The sequence below is a fragment of the Camellia sinensis genome, chromosome 14 (assembly GCF_055761805.1).
Source record: "Camellia sinensis isolate YWXY chromosome 14, ASM5576180v1, whole genome shotgun sequence".
Taxonomy (NCBI): Eukaryota; Viridiplantae; Streptophyta; class Magnoliopsida; order Ericales; family Theaceae; genus Camellia; species Camellia sinensis.
The window spans coordinates 88,960,108-88,972,748 of record NC_138974.1 but is presented as its reverse complement, the minus strand read 5'-3'; positions in this window follow the sequence as shown (position 1 = coordinate 88,972,748).

The following is a 12,641-nucleotide window of genomic DNA, read 5'->3' as shown; positions in this document are numbered from 1 at the left end:
AAAATGCAACTAGAAATAGGCTCGGCTATTCTAAAAAATGGCATGTGAGATGCAACTAGATAACATGTATTCAAATTGGAATTGAAATACGATGCAGTTAGTATGATGTGCCGAGCCCGGTGCATGCAGTATAGATGAATGAATACAAACATGCAAGTATAAGGATGCTAATTGAAACGTGCCCTAAGACTAACCATCGAAAGCCAGTAAATAAAAAGGGAGAAAGAAATGGGGGTTGGAAGACATGCATCACACACACGCACAGTTATTACAACAGTTGGCCCTCTCGGCGGAGGGTCTGAATAAATAATACAAAATCGACTAATTAACTAACTATTCTAGCTAATTAATTATTACATAACCAAATTGAAACAAATACACATTCTAAGCTAACAAAAGTACTGAAATGGCCTCGTGACGAGGGATGCATGCATGCTCGAATTGTCTTGCTTGGAAATCCCTCGCGATGCCCCAACATGCCTCTGTTTGCAATTGTTCTCATAAGCTTGCACCAAGCTCCAAAAGGCTTAAACTCCACCTTGGGAACCTGTGGGAGGGCTGCCGACCAGTTTTGGGTATTGGACACCACCTGGCGACCACTTTTTGTGGTGAAAAACCAAGAAAAGTGGTCGGCCAGCCACTTTATCTGGTCGGCCGACCAGTTTCTGCTGCTAGTTTTTGATTTGCTACAACAGAGAGCACGAAAGGGGCATGGCAAAATATTTGCAACACATGTATGCACAACCACCCTTCCTATCATTACATAAGCTGAAGGGAGTATAGTTATCGACCCTCGGGCCACCAATCACGCATCTCGATGCATGATGGCCGAGAAACCAAGATTGCATATTTCAATGTAAATGAATGCACAAATAACACATAAGAGCCTAAAACTCTATCATGCATAGTCAAGAGTGTCAGCGACGGAGAATTTGAGGCACGTTTCATCACTTCAAGTATGAAACATCCCTCGTTTCCCGTGTTTGGACTAAGTCCTATTCCAAACACAAATGCAAAGCAAGCATGGCATACACAATGCGACTCAAGCATGCGACTCAATGCAATACAACTTAGACATGCAAACGTGCAAGGGACAAGCATGCAAACATGCAATTAACATACTAGCATACACAATGCTAAACAACAAAAGGGCATACACAATGCAAATGACAACCTAGCATACTCAATGCAAGGTAAGGTGGCATACTCGATGCAATGCGACCTAAGCATACACAATGCGAAGTATATGGCATACGCAATGCAATGGACAACATAGCATGCAAACAATATGCAATCAATCATGTTCAATGGACTTAAATTAGAGTGCACAGACCTCAGCCATGTCCAAATAGAGGCCATAAGGGTGAAACAAAGGCACAAAAAGGCAAGGCATGCATGCTCAATGTAATGGCCCATCAACAAGGCATAAAGGCCAACTTTCAAACGCAATGAAGAAGTGACGAATATGAGAGTGTGGCATAGGTACAAGCACTGAAATCATCTGCCAAGTGATGTCATATCATGTAAATAGCTCAAGTAAAGCATGCCAAGAGACCCAAAATACAAAGCTAGTCAAGGGCTTTACACTACAACCATACCAAGCAATGCTCAAATGACCTAAAGCACTCAAAAAAGACCTAGGGCAGGTCAAAATGGTAGCAAAAACATGCTAGACTCGCAACAAAGATGGCAAGAAAGATAGGCTCCCGAATTAGCTCGTAAACAAGGCATAAGGCACAACTCTTAAACACAATGAAAGAGTGATAATCATGAGAGCATGGCAGAATTTTATGACTTGGAATTACCTACCAAATGATCCCATATCATGCAAATAGCCCAAATATGACATGCTAGGGGGCCCGAAATGCAAGGCTAGTGAAGCCAAACACACCATAGATATACAAAACCTAACATGCATGACCAAAACCACTTAAATCAGACCTCAAGTATGTTAAATCAAAGCCAAAAATGTGCTGGAGGGGAACCAAAACATGCTAGAATAACAGGCTACAACATCAAGCATATAAGGCTAGCAAAGGGGATTTACACTACAAGCACATGGAACATGCAAGAGGCTACCAAACCAGCCAAAAACAGAGTCATGACATGTTAAATAATGACCAAAAATCTACTGAAATGGAGCCAATACATGCTAGAAAGACATGCTACTTTGATGAGCCGTAAATGAGATTACACTACACATACAAGAAGAAAACACAAGGTGACCAAACTAGCCATAGACAGAGCTAAGGCACGCCCTAAAAGTCACAAAAAAGTGCCTGAACCAAGCCTTGAAAGTATGAAGATGCATGCTCCTTTGATAGGCCAATAATGCAAGCAAACAAAATAAGAAGAGAGGGGGTTACCCCTCTCTGATTTGAGGCCTCAAAACAACATGCCTACCATTGAAAATCCACTAGATTTCAGTGGCTAAAAGGCCAAGCAAAGACTAACCCAAAGGCCTTAAGGCATGGCACAAAACAAGACTAAACAAGGCACAAGAGGGGGGTAGACCACCCTCAATGCCAACAAGGCCTCAAACAAACATGCTAAGGACCGAAAAACAAAGCTTTTTGTAGTTTAAAGTTAAGCCAAGAGAAGCATGCAAATATGGCTAAGAGAGTGATCAAAATAGAGCTTAAAAGGAGGAAAAGAGGGTTACCCTTGAAGCACTGCAAAACCAGCAATTCCTCCAGCCCAAAACCAACTCTTATGACCCAAAAACCACCTCCAAGGATCTCAGCTCAAATATGGCGGTGTGTGGCTAGGAGTTGTAGTGCAAAAGTGAAGGAATAACACTCTTTAAGGCACAAAATATAGAGATATAGAGGGAGATATACACTTATGCCTTAGTAAATTTTCTCAACCTCTGGAATGGAGAGGGAGAACCTCTCTTATAGAAAAACAAAATTTAAAGCTTCTTGGAGAAGCTAAAACTTGGATGTAATCCCTCCATACACGTGTATGGAGGATACAGTCTGTGCCCTGCAGCTGGCATCCACACAGTCTGCCAAAACAGGGGGAAAGCTGTCGACCAACTAAAGTGGTCGACCAGCTACTTGTAGTGGTCTCCTAGGTACAAAAATGGTCGGTGGGGGGAAATGGTGGTCTCCACACTGAAAGCAAGCAATGGTGGGGTGGCCGACCAAAAAGGGGTGGCCCAAAGACCAAGAAAACCAGTTTCCCAATCAGAAAATCGGCTGGCGGGAAGAAAAGTGGTCTCCAAGGGGAAGAACTGGTCTCCCATCCTCGTACCACCTCCCAAACAAGGTGAACAAGGTTTGCACCAAAAACAAACCAAAACGGATGCAAGACGAGAGTTCGGGAGGTAAGGCGTGCAGCCGGGAGCCTCGAAAACTAGTTGTCAAGCACCAAAAGTGGTCTCTCGGACCACAGTGTCCCTCTAGATAGAGGAAACAAGGTGTGGTCCAAAAACCACGCCAAACGGAGAATGTTAAGCGGTCCCGAGACAAGGCGCACGACCGAAAGGTCCAAAGACTATAAACTAGTTCCAAACGGGAAAAGTGGTCTGTAACCACAAAAAGTGGTCTACGACCACAAAGAGATGGTCTACAAGACCTCTCCCTCCCTCAGGCAAGGCAAACAAGGCCTGGTCTGCAAACCGAGCCGAAGCGCAAAGAGTTTAGAGGTCCGGAGGCAAGGCTCTCAACCAAAACTCCGAAACCTCAGAACGAGCACAACATGCACTATCATCGAGCACTCAATCGATGACGCCTGAGTCTTAAGGTCGGTCAAAAATGGGGTGTCTACAGAACCATGAACATGAGATTGAAAAGAAAAAAAAATCACAATCAACATTGAGCTCTTTTCGGCTCCTATAGCGATTCTGGGTTAAACCCGACCCGTTTATTATTTTGGAACCAGGATTCCTTGTCGTATTTGGTTGTTCATGTCCTTGTTCATCTTGTACTTCATTAAGTTTGGCTATCATTGTTGTGTTTGAAACAGGATGGTAACTTATTTTTCAAAGGAAATTCTGTCCATATTTTGGTCTCTTCGCCTGAGCGGTCTTTTTGTCACTCAAGCAGTCTTGTGAACTATCAGTTTTGCAAGTCTGCAAAAGTACTGGAGGGTGGTGTTCTTCGCTCGAGCGGTTACTTTGTTCGCTCGAGCGGTCTCACTTGTTATGTCTCGTCATTCGAGCGACCATTCCTGCGCTCGAGCGGTATGCTCGTATATCAGTTCGTAAAATCACCTTTTTGGATTACTTTTTCATATCTCTCTCTCTCTCTAAACACTCCAAATTCTCAGATCTCTTTCCTCTCTCTAGTCCTTGAATATTTGGCCCAAATACACCTTGATCCACCAATTTCTCCACCCTATTTCCTTTGTTAAAAAGGTAGAGCTTATCTAGAGCCTCATTTTGATTTAAACAAAGTTAATTTTCAGTTTCACCAGGTTTCAACTCTTGTTCTTCTTGGTTCTTGTCTTTGAGATAGGGATTACTTTGACCCTTTTTTTGATTTTTAACTTAGTTATTTACTTTTTTAAACAAGATAGTGATTTGGGAAATTTTTAGATGAAACCTAGGGTTTGGTTTTGAGATCAAAAGAGTGGTTTTCAAGATGGGCTCTTGCATATGATTGTGGCTTGTTAAAAATGGTTGGGTTGTGCTAGATGGTGGTTTTTATCCATGAGAATTGAGTTCTAAAGAAAAAGGGATTTTGCCCTAAAATGTGAATGTTGGATTTTGTAAAGAGAAAATAGAATTGGTGTTGGTTTTATGAAATTGGAACAATGATGATGATGATGATGGTGGGGTTGGATATGAATTATCACTCCTACTTGGAAATATTGGAAAGTATATATGTGTTGAAAATTAATTACCTGTTTAGAGATATCTGTTTTGGGCTATCGGTGGAGGATAGCTATGATTATTATAGAAATTGCATGAGAATTAGGTGAATTGAAACAATTTTTTCATCCATTTGCATTGAGTATCGTAACATATTTAACACATTGAAATTGTTTTGTTTGAGAAAAATGAGTGAATACCTTGGTGAATCTAGGTAGGAGTGTAGTTGTGGTATTATGTTGGCCTAAGAGTCCTTGGTGAAAGTCCAGAAACCCGTGCGGTTAGGTGTCGAGCCTTCCAGTTAATACCGGTAAAAATGACAAATTGGTAGTGCTTGTAGCCTACTTGCAGACACGTCCTAGAGATTCCTAGTGTTGTATCCGCTGTCCTATTTTTTATTGTAAAGGAAATAAATTCATAAATTTGAGATGTAAACTTGACATAGTATGGTTTTGGAAAGAGATATAAAATATTTTGGCATGAGCATTGCACATGCATTCACCTTATAACTCTGTTAAGATTTATACACCGTGTTAGAGTATTTTTACTGGGCTTTGGCTCACTAAATGTGGAAAACGATTTTCAGGTACTGATGACATGCCTCTACTAAGGCAATAACTTAGAAGGATTAGGAGCGAAGAGCTTCTATTTTTTATTATTGTTGTATTTATTTTGTACAAGCCTAAGGTTTTATTTGTATTGAGTTCAAACTCATTTTTGTTGCAACCAAGCACTGTCTTGGAAAGATGTAGCCAATAGGCCATTATTATATCTGTTTAACTTTTATTTAAATTTTTTTACTATGACACATGTTATAGATTCATGGTTAGGACTTATGAAAGTATTACTACATGTGTTACACTTTTGTAAAGAGATGAAACCTTATGAATGGAAGATTATATTCAATCATCTGTTGTGGGATGATCTTATTGTAATATTTTCGGGGCGTGACAACTCCCCTTCATGGTGCGTAAAATCTTACATTAAACTTTCACAGTGCCTAAAAAATATTGCATTAAACTTCAAGTCACAAGTGAACTTTTTTTTTTTTTTGATCAATATTATCTACTTTACATTTTAAATGTGTACTTGCATGAGTTTTTGCATTTGTGGGAAATGGGGTTTATGTAAATGGATATTGTTATTTTATTTTTCTTCAAATTCTGTTTATATTTATGTTTATGTTTCTTTTTTCTTTCAATCTACATTTTTTTATTTCTTTCTTTTTTGGCTAATAATGTGTCATTTAATTGAGATTTCATTATTTTTTTGAAGTGCTACTATTATTAATTTTTCACTCTTTCACTTATTGACTATTTGTGTTTAATTTTTTTGGGTGCAAATGTTAGATTGGAAGCTGTAACAACCCCGACCCATGGTTAGTCCTAATCCATGCTTAATTATGCTTAACAAGTAATTAAGAAGAAATCCTGAGTTAATTACATGTGCATTGCATTATTTTGTGTTTATATCTGTTTAACATAGAAAGATTTGTTCATGCTTTTATTTCGGTCTGCGAATTGAAAGCCTTATTAGCATCCGATTCAGAAATTGACTTGATTTATGCGTTAATTGAAATTTTTAGAACATTATAATAGGTTCAATTAAAATTCGATTCGGAACAATTAAATTAGATAAATAATGTCAATTGATTAGCTATTAATGAGGTCATCCTATTGGAGCCTATATAAGGCCACCTTGACTTCCTTATTACCTTTTACACTCTCATTACATACTCCTTCTAGCCCAAAATGTGAGAGATGGAGAGAAAAGAGAAGACTTGAGCTCAACTAGGGACTTGCTAGAGAATTGAAGAGAAATAAGAAGAATTTAGCTTGGAAATTTGAGGGACTAGTGGTGTTGAGCAAGACTTCCTAAGAATCAAAGGAATTAAGGCTTTTAGGTAAGAATTTAACTTTACAACTTTGAAATTAAATCACTTAGTCCAAGGAGCCAAAGAATTAAGCTATGTAATGCTAGATTTGAGCTTAAATGAAAGAAAATGGGTCATACCATGCATGCATGTCCATTTCTTCGCAAATTGAGCATGATTTCAAAGTATTCTTTCATAAATGTGTTCATCTCACCTATGTTTTGAGAATTCATCATGTTTTCTATTAATTTGCCTAATTTGATCATGTTTTGAGAAGCTTAAGGTTAAAGAAATTCATGCATGTCATGTTCACGGATCATTCATAAATTTTAAGTTGAAATTTGCATAATTGGCAAGCCAATGGGCCTTGATTTCTTGAAATAATCCTTAATTCATGTTGTTTTAAGAATTTCCATGTATTTCCTCAAGTTTTAGCCTAGAAAAATCAAGTTTGGATGTTTAAAGTTTGAGTTTTGAGCTTGGAGATCAAATCTGCAAATTCTAGAATTTGCATCTACGCTCGAGCGTAGGAACCCACGCTCGAGCGACCACTCTGAGTGTGTGCATTTCCGCTCGAGCGACCTGAATTACGCTCGAGCGTAAAATGCAAGCCCTCAGAAGTTCTTGTGTTTTGCAGCACGCTCGAGTGACAAAAGTCACGCTCAATCGAGGGTCTGAGTCTCACGCTTAAGCGGGGATCGAGCGTCCGTTGATCATGAAAAACAAGTAACCAGTACTTTTTCAAAGTTTACAGACCGCTCGAGCGAAGGAAGTTACGCTTGAGCGAACCCTCATGTTTTACATGTCCGCTCGAGCGAGGAAAGTCACCCTCGAGCGTGGACCCTGTTTTCATCAAGTTTTGAAAAATATTTTTAAGTACATTTTTGCATTCTCATTCCATCCTAGGCATTCCTAGGACAAGATTAAGACACCATAATGAGAATAAAGGCTAGAAACACACTAAGAACAATGGAATAAGTTATGTACACTCCAAGCGTGTGTTTCAATGTATGTATTTGTTATGTTATGTAGGTCACGCGCCGCAAGACATCTAATTTGCTTATTCTGTCTGTTTACCTTGGAGCCTCTGTTATCAGTGAGTAATAATTTTGTAAAACTATGTTCAATTATAAGTATTTTCTGAATGATATAAGATGATCTATTTCTGAAATATTATTTTCTGTATAAATGAATGGTTGTCCTATGTTTCTGAAATGTATTCGTGGCATTCTTAGCTTCAAATGACATCTGTTATCTATTTTGTTACGTCCCAATTATAGGTCAACTGTACGTCTCATTAGCCAACTGTACCGTCTCCGTGCACGAGAGTCAACTGTATGCCCTTGTGGCCGTTCCTTTATGGGTCAACTGTTTCTGCTAGTGCTAATGAATGTGCCACGTATGATTAAGTGCAAGTTCCAATTATGAATACGACTCTGAAACTGTATCTATTATGTACTATGATTTCTGAACTAAAATTACGAATTCTGTTTTCTGTAACTGTTATGGACAATATTCATTAAACCTCTTTACTCTGTTATTACTCACTGGGCGCCAGTTCACTTCTTATATTATGTATGTAGGTGAGCAGACACGTGACCAGGCCTAGTGTTGACGGCCTATGTACTGTTTGTCAGCCAACTCTCGTGCCTCCTGAGGAGGTTCCTTTTGAGAGGATCATGTTAAGGCTTTAGCTGAACTCATTTTGTATGTCTGTACTTGGGCTAAGTACCCTTGACCCCATCTGTGTAATTGTGTGATGTAAGATTGATGTTTTTTTCGACGTCACATCTGTATATACATATATATAAGTTTGTTTTGAAAAATTTATGTCCCATGTATGTCTACACAGCTCTGTGGACTATGTTAATTTTGTATATTTGCTTTCGCAGCCCCTATCTTATGTTATCCGGTTTAGAGACCTTTGGTAATCCAATGATTACTTGTCGGTTACGATGCTAAACCTATAGGGATGGGTTTGGATCGTGACAAAAGCGAAGAGAGTATCAAAATTTATTTGGATATGGGTTTATGTTTTAAATTTAATCATCAATTATTTTTGGTTGTTGATTGTCATGTTGAAATAACTTATAATTAAATTAATTTTTAGGAACTCATTTCTTTTGAGGCATAAACTACAAATTTCTTCTTTTTTAAATGTCTTTTTATATTGATTCAAAACTTGAGCACATGCACGCGATCTCATATTTAAAATGTTAGGTTTTTTGAATAATTTAAATATTTTTATTCTTTATGTTTGTCAGTTCAACTTTAATGCATTTTCAAACCTATTTATGTTTAGCGAATCAATATAAGGGGAAGAAAAAAAAACAAATAACATGTAAAAAAATTTAACGACTAACTAAATATAATGAAAATTAAAATTTATTTTATTTTAATTCATTATACTATGCGAGGTGATTAATATAATATCTCTTATTAATTGAAAAAAATGAAAAAAATAGCATTCTTTTATTTAATATTAGTTACTTTGATTAATTATAATTTTAGTATGCTTTTGTCTTAGCTAACTCTTATTATCTATTTGTTATGAGATGATTTACATAATTTATGATAGTTTTCTAAAATTTTCCATGTTATTAAAAATTTTGAATGATGTATAGTAAGACTTATATACACAAATTAAATAAATTATTTTATTCATATTAAAGAATACAACTAAATAGTATTTTTTTTTAAATTTTATTTTAATGTTATTCACTTTGTAAAATCTCGTGCATTGCACTAGCTAGTGACTACTAGTTATTTAATATTAGATTGTGTATAAAAAGTATTTGGATAAAAATACATTAAATTTAGTTAAAAGTGTATTGTATTATTCAAAATTTTGTCTTTTACTTATGTCTTAGGAGTACTTGTTAGCAATAACCTTTCTTAATTTATTTTAAATTATATATGTATTTTATTTTTTAAATGAATAGGATTAATATAACACTATAATGTTATGTCTAAGAAAAATAGTTTTAAAATATTCAAAATTAAAAAATATATGAATGAGAATTATTGGCCTCGTTTGGTTTAGTAGTTCTAAGTTGTATTTTACAAGATAAGTTTTTAAAAGAGTTTTGAAAATTGAAAAACTTACTTAGTTATGAGTTTTGAAACTAATTTTTAAGTTGTATATTTTGAAAGTAGTTTTTATAAATTTACAAATTGAAAATTTGTTTGGTTAGGAGTTTTCAAAACTAGTTTTTCAAAAGAATTATTTTGTTCTGTTTTTGTTTGTTTTTTTTTTTCCTTCTCTTGTAGTCAACACCTTTTACAATTATAGTCAATTTTGTTTACTTATTTTTACATAGGCTATCTAAATGTGCTTTTTTTTTTTTTTTTAACAAAACAATTTTTTTTTTTATTTTAGAAAAAAATAATGTTTATTTTTTGAAAAAAAATATTCGTTTATTTTATTTTTTAGTTTTACAAAAAATCAAATTTTTACTTAAATATTTTTATTTTATTTTTTAAAAAATTAATTAAATTTTTATTTTTTTTAAATATCTATTTTTTAAAAATATTAAAATTTTTATTTATTTTATTTTAAAAATATTTATTTATTTTATTTTTTTATATATATTTTTTCTTTTTTTAAAAAAAATTATTAATTTTTTTTTAATTTTAAAATTTTTTAGATCTCCTGTATATATCTAAATCATAACAAATTATTTGGCCAATACTTACAAAATAACAAAATATTTTTTTTGAAAAAATAAAAAATAAAAAAATATTTTTGAAAAAAATAAAAAATAATTTGGAAGAACAAAATAAAAATATTTTTTTGTTGATTTTTTTTTTTTATAAAAAAATAGCTTTTTTATTTATTTTTTATTTTTTAAACATAACATCAATTCGTACGAAAGAGTTTTGAAATTAATTTTGAAAGATAAGTTTCTAAAAAGAGTTTTGAAAATCTATAACCAAACGGATTTTGGGGTTTTGACTTCAAATTACGATTAAAAAAAATTAAACCAAACGGTACCATTGTGTGTGTGAACGATGCTACATCAATAATAAATCTACATTATAAATTTAAATTGGATCGGGCTCCTCTCCGGTTCATGATTTGAATTGGAAGGTGTAGTCTAAGCCCATAAGGTTCACTACATGTTTTGTTTCGATAATTCAAATCATTTATTTTGTAAGATTTTTCGTGTAAATTATCCATATGCAGAAATTAGGTAGATCCAATATTTGTAACTTAATGAATTTATTGTGTTTGTCAACAAAAAAAAAGAAAAAAGAATTATCTATCTTTAAAATAGATTTTTCATCTATTTTTCTTTTTAAAACAAGTGTAATAAATTCAATAAATTACGATTATCAGATCGAACTAAGTTTTTGAATAGATGATATACATGAATAATTCAAACGACCCCTCAAATTAGGACAACATCTTCCAATCCAGATTATAGATTGAAGGGGAGTATATAAATCCAGGGTATGTTCCCACGGGCTCACAGCAGGGTGCTCGGCCTATAAAGCACAACTTTAAGGTTTGTTTAAAAATTAACTATTTTAATTATTTTTTTAAGTTTTTACTAAAAACGTATAGAAAAGTAAAAAAAAATAATTTGACAAATTATAATAAATTTTTTGACTTTTTAATTATTTTAACAACACTCCAAATAAGGCCTCAATGTGATATAAAATACATTCAAAATGAATATAATTCATACATTTTATATTATAAACAGTTACTATGCGACAAAAAAAACGTATTAAACTTTAAATTTATAAACAATAAGAGGGGTAAGAAAGTTGAGAAGTGTCCGTGAAATCGTGCAGAGGAAACGGAAAGACATGCATAGTCGTTTTAAAGTTAAATCAAAATTATAAAAAAAAATGACATGGTACGGTTTTGGGAGCACGGCACATGCTCTGTGTTTTACATAAAGTAATAATTCTGAAACAAAATATTTACAAAATTATTTAAAAAAATGCAATTGTGAATCACTATAATTCTAGAATGATCTATATCCATCAACTTTAAATTTATATTATTCATCTTATTTTTCAATAAAATTCATAACCCAATTTCATAATTTTTTTTTAATAAAAAAAATAGATACATTATTAATAATAATCGAAGAAAATACAAAGGATTATCATCGATAAAAAAAGAGGGGTGCTAAAAAAACATCATAATAAAACTAAACGATCCCAACAAAATTGGCACTGAGATAACATGCCCTATCATTTGTTAGCACTTCAAAATTAGTGAGAAATCAACCTAAGACAAACAAAATACTCGTGACAACAAACATAGAGCCACAACTGTAGAAAAACAGAACCAGACCCACAAAACAAAACTAGTTGCTAAAACCCCTGCAAACACCTTCGTTCTTCTCTTGATGGAAGCCTTCACCAACCATTTCAGATACATTCCTTTATCTGTTTCAAGTTGTAGATAAAATCATCAACTGAGTACATGATCCCTTTGGTTGAGGCTTTAAGCCATAAGGCAAACCTGATCTTGATAGTTTCACACAGCTCTAAGCAACTTGACTGCACTCCATTAAAAACACATTCATTTCTTGACTTCCAAATTGACCATAGAACAATTGGTGGTAATTAAGGCCCCCCACAGTCTTCTTTCCAATTTCTTATGATTTCCTCCTAACCCATAACACAATTTCATGGTACATAGTATTTTCTTAATTGTAGATAACAATATTAGGAATTCAAAAAAAGTACCTAAAAATTTACTTAAAAACTTATATTTATAGATCACAACCATTTTAAGAGTGACCTATGTGTATATTACATAGTGTGCTTTTTTTTTTTTTTTTGTGGAAAAAAGACATCGAACAACTTGTAGGATTGCAAAACTAAGGTTAAGTTTGGCAATCTCTTACATTAGCCAAAACATCAAAAAGTTATGCAACTCCCCGAAAATAGAATAACAACCCATATCATTTTATTCTTTACAAATGATCA